This window comes from Ornithodoros turicata, unplaced genomic scaffold (genome assembly GCF_037126465.1).
Source record: "Ornithodoros turicata isolate Travis unplaced genomic scaffold, ASM3712646v1 Chromosome31, whole genome shotgun sequence".
In the NCBI taxonomy this organism is placed as follows: domain Eukaryota; kingdom Metazoa; phylum Arthropoda; class Arachnida; order Ixodida; family Argasidae; genus Ornithodoros; species Ornithodoros turicata.
The window spans coordinates 1267686-1277750 of NW_026999355.1; the positions used below are offsets into that span (position 1 = coordinate 1267686).

General features: G+C 51.0%; 1 non-coding gene across 1 annotated transcript; it reads left to right on the plus strand.

Annotated features, from left to right (window-relative positions):
* The first annotated feature begins 3538 nt into the window (after positions 1-3538).
* LOC135373778 (U1 spliceosomal RNA) lies at positions 3539-3704 on the plus strand. The gene has a single exon (XR_010416587.1). It is a non-coding gene; the product is annotated as a U1 spliceosomal RNA (small nuclear RNA).
* The last annotated feature ends 6361 nt before the right edge of the window (positions 3705-10065 follow it).

The window sequence follows — 10065 nt, forward strand, 5'->3', positions numbered from 1 at the left end:
AACCCTCTGGGTCTCAAAGTGACATGGCCAGCACGCTTACCATTGAGCCACGCGAGCTGGATGTGGTGGCGGTGAAAGGGCTCGCCGTTGTCGGCGTCGCGGAGGTGGGCAACGTCACGACTAATGTCCTTGGGGAATGTTCGTCCTGGGCCGACTTCTAAGGGAACTCGGCTGACATATGTCTGAGAAAAACCCAGGAAAAACCGCAGACGGCACCGGGATTCGAACCCTCTGGGTCTCAAAGTGACATGGCCAGCACGCTTACCATTCAGCCACGCGAGCAGGATGTGGTGGCGGTGAAAGGGCTCGCCTTTGTCGGCGTCGCAGAGATGGGCAACGTCACGACTAATGTCCTTGGGGAATGTGCGTCCAGGGCCGACTTCTAAGGGAACTGGGCTGACATATGTCTGAGAGCGTCTGAGAAAAACCCAGGAAAAACCGCAGATGGCACCGGGATTCGAACCCTCTGTGTCTCAAAGTGACATGGCCAGCACGCTTACCATTCAGCCACGCGAGCAGGATGTGGTGGCGGTGAAAGGGCTCGCCTTTGTCGGCGTCGCAGAGGTGGGCAACGTCACGACTAATGTCCTTGGGGAATGTGCGTCCTGGGCCGACTTCTAAAGGAACTCGGCTGCCATATGTCTGAGAGCGTCTGAGAAAAACCCAGGAAAAACAGCAGACGGCACCAGGATTCGAACCCTCTGGGTCTCAAAGTGACATGGCCAGCACGCTTACCATTGAGCCACGCGAGCTGGATGTGGTGGCGGTGAAAGGGCTCGCCTTTGTCGGCGTCGCAGAGGTAGGCAACGTCACGACTAATGTCCTTGGGGAATGTGAGTCCTGGGTGGACTTCTAAGGGAACTGGGCTGACATGTGCCTGGGAGCGTCTGAGAAAAACCAGGAAAAACAGCAGACACACCAGGATTCGAACCCTCTGGGTCTCAAAGTGACATGGCCAGCACGCTTACCATTGAGTCACGCGAGCTGGATGTGGTGGCGGTGAATGGGCTCGCCGTTGTCGGCGTCGCAGAGGTGGGCAACGTCACGACTAATGTCCTTGGGGAATGTGCGTCCTGGGCCGACTTCTAAGAGAACTGGGCTGACATGTGTCTGAGAGCGTCTGAGAAAAACCAGGAAAAACCGCAGACGGCACCGGGATTCGAACCCTCTGGGTCTCAAAGTGACATGGCCAGCACCCTTACCATTCAGCCACGCGTGCTGGATGTGGTGGCGGTGAAAGGGCTCGCCGTTGTCGGCGTCGCAGAGGTGGGCAACGTCACGACTAATGTCCTTGGGGAATGTGCGTCCTGGGCCGACTTCTAAGGGAACTCGGCTGACATATGTCTGAGAGCGTCTGAGAAAAACCCAGGAAAAACCGCAGACGGCACCGGGATTCGAACCCCCTGGGTCTCAAAGTGACATGGCCAGCACGCTTACCATTCTGCCACGCGAGCAGGATGTGGTGGCGGTGAAAGGGCTCGCCTTTGTCGGCGTCGCAGAGGTGGGCAACGTCACGACTAATGTCCTTGGGGAATGTGCGTCCTGGGCCGACTTCTAAGGGAACTGGGCTGACATATGTCTGAGAGCGTCTGAGAAAAACCCAGGAAAAACCGCAAACGGCACCAGGATTCGAACCCTCTGGGTCTCAAAGTCACATGGCCAGCACGCTTACCATTCAGCCACGCGAGCTGGATGTGGTGGCGGTGAAAGGGCTCGCCGTTGTCGGCGTCGCGGTGGTGGGCAACGTCACGACTAATGTCCTTGGTGAATGTGCGTCCTGGCCGGACTTCTAAGGGAACTGAGCCGATATATATCTGCGAGCGTCCGAGGAAAACACAGGAAAAACCCCAGCCCCAAACAAAAGCCACAAAAAGCACACTCGGCACCGGGATTCGAACCCGCGTACCCCCTAGTCTAGACGTCAGATGGCCAACACGCGAACCACTGAGCCACGCGAGCTGTTTTTTTTTTCAATCAAACTGATTTTAATGTGTCAATGGGATATACAAGATGCGGAGTAAAACAATAGATATGTACACTATCTACATTACAGCACTATAGTTGCCAGTGACACTCCGCGAACAAGCATCTAACATACAGCACAACCCAAAAGGGCGGGAGGGATGGAGCAATACAAAGGGAAAAAGAACACAAAAATGTCTCAGTAGTCAACGGGTCCCGCCCGAAGGAGGTCAATCACGTGCAGCCACTTCTGGGATGTCTCCTCACAAGACGTGCAGATTAAAAAATCTCCAAATGAAAACAGCATTCGCCGAAATATTGGCCACGATCCTACAGGCGGTTCATTGGCGCCATATATCCTACGTGCGACCCACAATGCATATAATCCCAATATGATTAAAATATCCCACGGCAGTGCGTTACCACTCCGCACAGGAAGATAGCCAATTGAACGGGGAGACACGAAAATATCTTCCTTGAATGTGCGCAGGAAAGCAATCCAAAAAGAAGATGGCATCCCTACAGCCGAGAAAAGCATGTTCTATTGTTTCCTCCTCAGGGCAGAGACGGCAGTTGAAATTGTTCCAGGGAACCCAGAAGCCCCTGTCACGAAGCCATGCACGTAGCGGCAACGTCCCCGTGTGAAGACGGAAGAATGTTTTCACTTTTGCGCTAATAGGCATGCGGCTCACACGTAAAAGGATGTCACCCCCGGGCTGGGGTTCAAACATCGTGCGATACATTGGTGGCGGAAAAAGGGAGTCCAAGATGGCGTGATACAACCCCTTCCGAGTGGTCTCGCACAGATATTCCCTCGAGAAACGAGCTAACAGAAAACAGAAAGAGGCGGCTACTTCCTTGTAGAAGCCCCAGACAGACATTGGTGTGTCATAAACGGTGGACACAAAGACTTCAGGGACTTCGTCACGAAGAATCGCAGCGATACAATGCTGTAGGAGGGGATTCGGTTGCTCGCGTACAAAACAAAAACGCCAAACAAGTTGCCGGACAAACAGGCATGACACACCTAGGCCACCCAGTTTGATCGGCCTAAAAACGTTGCCACGACGCATCGGCTCATACGCGGAATTCCATATAAAGGCGCACAGGCACCTCTGAATGCGATTTACATAGACTCTAGCGCACGGGAGCACTTGCAGGTAGTAGCTTACCCGCGACCATGCGAGCGGGTGGGTGTGCCGGTGAAAGCGCTCGCCGTTGTCGCTCTCACATAGGTGGGCAACGTCACGACTATCGCCCATGGGGAATGTGCTCCTGGTGGGACTTGCACCGTTCGCACTAGTTCACAGAGCCCCCAATCGAAGACAGCTAATACTTCTTGACGGGCTGTCGTCTACCATTGAGGATGCCGTAATTGCCGTTACAGCATTACACTCGTGAAAATTCACACATTCAAATAAGAAACAGATCAATTACAACAAGTGCCATCGTTGCACGTAGCAATTATTAAGAATGCGCATTTCAAAAATGTGGTTTTTCCCTCTGTAGCTGCACCAAACACCCTTCGCTTTGCATACAGTGCTCCCTTGGGGGCAGCTCGCGATACAAGCGCCGTATACTTACCTGGTGTCGGATAGCCTATGATCAATGAGGTAGGCTTCCCGGGTGGAGACCAAGGCATTGCACTTCGCCTTGGTTGAATCCCGCCACTTCCCCAAATCGGGGTAGATGGGACATGCAATTTTTGGTAGTGAGGGGGCTTGCGTACGCGCTCGCTCCCCCCTTTCTGTCGAAGTACAAAAGCAGATTATCGGGTCATCTAATCCGTCAGCAATACAAGATTAGAGAGTTTTAATATATCGTACGCAAAGACGATAACGTACGTAACAGATCGCGTTGGTGGTTCTGCGCACTGCGCGAAGCACTCTTTCTCTTATGGGCGTGCGCCAGAACCATCAACGCTATTCATTACGTACGCAAAGGTGGTAGCGTACGATGTACTAACCGAAAATGCACACGGTGTTTAACCGAAACCGTAAACCGAACCATAAGAAATAGTGAGTTTTAGTACATCGTACGCTATCACCTTTGCGTACGTAAGGGATAGCGTTGATGGTTCTGCGCATGTCCATAAGAGAAAGAGGGCTTCCCGCAGTGCACAGAACCACCAACGCTATCTGTTACGTACGCTATCGCCTTTGCGTACGATGTAATAAAACTCTCTAATATCCCGGTTACCGGTTTTCGTATAACTGTTCAACAGCGGATAACTAGCGAGTGAGTTTTTCGGGCTAAATGCCTTTCTCCGATTCGGGGGGTAAAAATCGGGCGCTATTTTAAAATCTGTAATTCGGGGAGAAATCGGGCGAAAATTGTGCCTTCGGCTGTTATCCGTTGTTTTTCTTTCTCCTCTTGTCGATTAAGTCCTTTCCTAATTTCTCTTTGGTGTTTTTTGTTGTTGTTGTTTTTATTTTTTTTGCGGGATCGTGACCTTCCAGCGGTAGTCCCCGAAAGCATAGGCAGTGTTGACACACATGGGTGTATTGCTGGGAACGTAAGTGACCCATTCTTACATGTGTTACACGTGGCGACCCTTGTTCGTTTTCAGTGGAGACGTCACTTGAGGGTTTCATAGTGACTGGCATTCGGGAACAAAATCGGGTTTAACCCGAATTGGTCGCAGGTCAGTTCGGGGGGAGGGGGGGGGGATAACCAAGCGGAATCGAGTTTAACCCTCATGGATTCCGTCAGGACTGCTACACTGCACTACTGCAAAAAGAACTAATATGTCCGTTGAATGCCCTTGACTTGGACCCTACCTGGGCAAACGCTTACACCAGAGGCATGGCCCAGTGGGTTAAGGCGGGTTAAGGCGTCCCGCCCGTTGATGATAGCCAAGGCCGTGCTGAAGACTGGAAGGTGGTGGGTTGGAATCCTACCGTTGGCTACGCTGTCTGATGCTTTCCCTGGGTTTCCTGAAAACTTTCCAGACGAATAGTGGCACAGTTCGCCCTGTAGTCGGCACAGGACGCATACTGACCCCCTCTCCCCACTCCTTCCTGCTGTACCTCTCTCCATCTGTCCACATCTGTACGCTTGTAGCCACAGTTGCATCGCGGCGCTAACACGGAATAAAAAAAAATATCGGACGCAACGGGCGACGCATATTACGCCCCACGTACGACCACGACCACGTACGTATTACGTACGACCACGGAAGGTGTTGCGACTTTCAGCGGCAGGTGTTAGCCACTTTTGCCGACGCTGCCGAGAATTTTCACACTGCCGCTAAACATCGCAACACTTGCCATGACGATCTGCAAATTTCTTCGTAAAACGTTTGTGGTATTTTTGTAGAACGGTGATTAACACTGAGCAGAGTTTTCGACATGTTTCAAACTAATTTCTTCATTACCGTTCATATGTATTTGTTTTGTTCCTGTGGAATGCATTCGATGTGCTAAAGCTCCCTAATGCGCGATTTCTTTTAATTCCGTGTTACCGCCTCGAAGCAACCGTACAGACGTGAACGGATGGAGAGAGGATAGCAGGACGGTGTGAGGGACACAGGGGGTTTTGTGATGCGTAGTGAAAGCGCTTCCGGGGGGGGGGGGGGGCAAAAGTGTAACCCTCTACCACATCATTTTCTGGAGGCGGACGTTGCGCACTATGTGGGTGTTCAGAGGTTCCTATCATGACATCTGAGAATAATCATTACGACCTATGACTAAAGAGCGCACTATTTTCACAAGTGACCTCGGAGTTCCAGGGGGGCCACGACCCCTTCTTGGCCCCCTCTCGGAACGCCTATGCTGGGAAGCATATGGTATTGGATGCCACGCGAATATTGATGTGAATTAAGGCAACCAACCATCCAACATCGTCTCGGCACGTCGGCGAAAACCACAGGATGACACTGCGATGGACTGCAACCATCGCGCGGGAGCTCGCGTCATGGAGATTTCCGGACCCGATGAACGCATACGCGTGATCGTACGGCGCATGCTCCTGGCGGCCGAGGTTCCATTACACAAGTCAAGTTGCTCGTTGTCTCTCCACGGGGCAGCTCGGCGCTCCGCCAGCTGTACTCCCTTCGCCGCTCCGTCCAAATTCGCTCCCGAGAATACTCCTCGCACATGACGAAGGTAAAATTTTGGTTCTAGACTCAGAAAAATGTTTTCTTTATGCTGAAAACGATGGGGAAAAAATCATTTCATAGTGCCTTTAAGTGAGGGCGGCGATATCGACGTCACTGTCGCTCTTTTGCCGATCACTCGCGGTTTACAGCAGACGGCAGAGCTGAAATAGTTAGGCCTCTAGCATGCGCTGCGATTACCGTTCGAGCGGATCATGTGGAGATCACGTTTTAATATCACAGTTGCAATTTGCTTCTAAAGTCAATAACCAAAAAGGTGATTAAAATATTTCTGTTAATTAGTCTCCTAATTGAGAAAAATATGGTTTCCTAGTAGCAGCCCAGTCGAGTATTCCAACGACAAAAGTAAAAGCGTCCGAAGACAACTCGCTCTTTTATGAAAATTTGTCGCAGTTAAAAAGAAACAACCTGTATATAACTCAACCGCAAAAACGACATCTAGCTGCGCTCGTAGCGTTTTTATTAACAATCTGTGAATGATAAAGGAAATGGCCTGTATAAAGCACAAATGTAAAATTTATCACATTTTTTATTGCATGTTAGAGCCGCGACGCAAATGCGACTGTGAGCGGCGTACAGACGTCGGCAGATGAAGGGAGGACAACGGGAAGGAGTGGGGGACAGGAGGGTTAGTATGCGTCATGGGCCGACTTCCGAGGGACTGTGCCGACATCCCTCTGGAAAATCTGCCGGAAAACCAGGGGAAACCCTCAGACAGCACTGCCGGTGGTATAGGATTCGAACCACCTCCCGGTCTTCAGAACGACCTTCGCTACCACCAACGAGCGTATGCATTTACGCGCTTGGCCATGCCGCTGTAAAATTAATTTCTGGTTTAGAGAGGTATGATGTCATAGGCTGCGCAATCTGCAATGTATCTGGCAACCTGCCCCGCAAAGGTCGACTTCCATCTCCCCACCACAGCCGCCGACAGACATCCAACTACAGAGCTCTGTGTTCCGACCACGACCAACTAGATTATAGCGACCATGTCATGGGCACTCATTCCCAGCGCAGCATTTAGAGGCTAGCGGTGGCGCCACTCATCTGCACGGTTATTGCTTCCTCAATTTCTACAATACTTTGTACTTCAGCTTACCTTAGTATTTTTGTACAAGCGGTGGATGTCCCACGAGGGACGCTTCTTTCTAAAGTTGATTATCATCATCATTCTACGCATTTTCATAGAAGCTTTTGCTGTCGTCTGTTACGGTAGTCGCACCGTCGTACGTCCGCTTCTGCGCGTACAAAATTCAAATTTCCATTGTCCAATCATGGTGTAGATCTTGCGGGCCGATGTGTAGCGCTCCTAGCGGATCGTGCCGACGGACTCCTCATAGGGGTTGCCGGTTGAGATGGTCGGTATAATCTAGTAGGTCATGGTTCCGACGCCGAATGAACAGCGAAATGGCCCTCATTCTTGCCAGGTGAAAGACGCCAACTCACAATGAAGCCACCTGCTGTCAGAGAATCCGAATCTATGGAGCTTTGCGGCGTTCTTTCGAAAATTCATGAATGTGCACTGGACGGCATTTGTATTTTACGTGATGGTTCTTTTAGAGATTTTGATTTGTGATACGAAATAAGACAAATATTTCTTGAGCTCGTACTGGCACTTTAAGTGGTGCAGTCTTTCGTTAGGTTCACAACAATACAACAGACTATAGCTCTTTGAATGATAACATTTTACGTAATGCACACGGTATGAAAGAGGCTGAGTTGCAGTTTGCGGTGCAACGTATATTATACGAGAAAAGAGTTGCATGATGTGTTGCTACTATTGCTTGATGCATACTGACAACAACTTAAAACTAGTTCGTTTCCAAAAATCCAAAATCATCGCGCGAAATACTGGAGAAAACTTGTGCGGACGTGACTCCGATTAATTTCCGACGTAGGATTCTATGTGAAGTAATGAACACGAAGGAAACGACAATGTCACAGCACATGTTCCAAGTCTTGAGCTGGATGTCCCCCCGACATGGAGAAAATGCAACGGCTCACCAGTTCCCAAACCCGATATTGGGTCTGCTGCAATTTAAATGGGAAGGGAAGTAACTGGCCAGGAGCAGCGTATGAAAGTGTGGAGAGAAACGAAACTGGCATAACGAATAAGGGGTGTACAGGGACACGAAGAATCGTAAAGGGTCCAAGGGGTGTCCAAAGAGTACATCATTATCTGTCCAAATGTTATCAGAGTCACTAAATAGGGGACGCTAGTTGATATCTCCCCCGAGCTGACAGCACCATATTTTTCAGACAAGTTGTCGCTGGCTACTCCTTCGCCTTTATGTTCTTTTTCGTGGCTCGTTCAGACACACCACCCGATGTTCCCTTCACTTCCTCCTTGTTCTTTTCGTTGCCGTAGCATTTGATACTCCAACGCGACGTAGCAATTTTTCGGTCACTTTTCTCTTGTCCCGCGAGACATGAACCTGAAGGGCATGACGTTCGCCTTGGTCCCGCGATGCCTGCATTGACAGCATTTTCCACGACTCCTTTCGCCTGCAGCAGCTTTTTCCCTAAGCATCTGATACTTGAGGATAAAGCGTTGACTTTATTTTCCAAGGCCTGTTGATCGTTGCAGAGGGATATTACGCTACGCTGTGTATCTTGGCTTACTCGAACAATGCCGTCTGCTGTGAAGTCCTTTGCGTGAGGAGTGCAAATTTCTTGTTGAGCACGCGAATCCTTGCAGTCCCTGGTGTTGTGCTCAAACATTTCATTGCGAGGAACTCTGCGCTTGCAACGAGGACAGCCAACTGAATGCCGAGCGCAGTCGTAGAGAAAATGAGATATCATTGAGAGATAATCACATTCAAAATCACAACCGTCGGTGTAGTTCCAGCAGTGCATTTCGAACTGCAACAGCTCGCTCTCGCTGAACTCGAAGGTTTGCAGGTATCTGGCTCTGAAACCATATCCGTCAACGGACACTTGCATTCGGCTACAATCAGCTGGTTGAAGCAATGATCACAGAATCCGTGAGCGCATTCAATGAGATGCAGGGTTTTTGCCAAAACCCCGCATAGATCGCAGAAGCGTATACACCAGGCACTGCACGGACAAATTCAAATGGGCGCCAGTCAACGTCTTCCGAGAATCCCGTAAGAACGACTGGGTGGGACATGATGGGATGTAATATCAGCGAAGCTGGGTTATGGGAAGTCTTGTGGGCGTCGTGCGGTCCAGCAAGGCATCATCTGACGGAGATTCCATTTGCGGCAGCTATTACGAGGCTGTGATGCTGTAGCCTCAAGGAATCTACAATGGACTGACTCCTCCTCTTCGTTTTTAGGTGACCCGTGGTATTGCATTTCACCGCTAGAACACTGACATTGTGTTGCGGACATGATCATTCCAAAATTATGCGTCACTGTACAATTTGTATGATAGTTTTGTAGAGGATGTGGTGTTCCTCTACATGAGTCCCGACCGGCGATGATGGTATGCCACGGAGAGGCGATGACGGTGGCCTATCTCCATGGCCGCGCCGGTGGAACTGAGGCAGGTGCTCCAGGCGCGTGGCCATCTTCGTCGTTGTCCAGGGCCCGCTACAGGGCTCCCCCCTCAGACGCGGAGCGCCGATAAGAAAGATGGAAGAATCGCGTCTATACCGGAGGGAGAGAGCGAGAGCGGCCGTGGATGACGTGCACTACTGGACGAATTCGTGGGACGGCACAATACCCGTTGCGTGAAGCTCTCGATGAGCGAGGCAGATGAAGGGCGAATAGTTGGGCGTCAGAGTCGTGGCCTGGGGTGCCGGAAACGGCACGGGAGCGTGAGCTCATAGGGTCCCAGGAAGTGATGCTGCGTACCCGTGAGGACTGCCGTGAAAACTGCCGAGACGCCGGAGAATGCGGGCCGTGGCGTCGGCGGCCGCGACTGCCGAAACCGGCAGGCGAGCACTTTGCTGTGTTGTCGCGGCCGGCTGCGAATGAGCGTCGAGAGGCGGAAGGGAAGTGGCGGGTAGTGAGTGTGCCGGG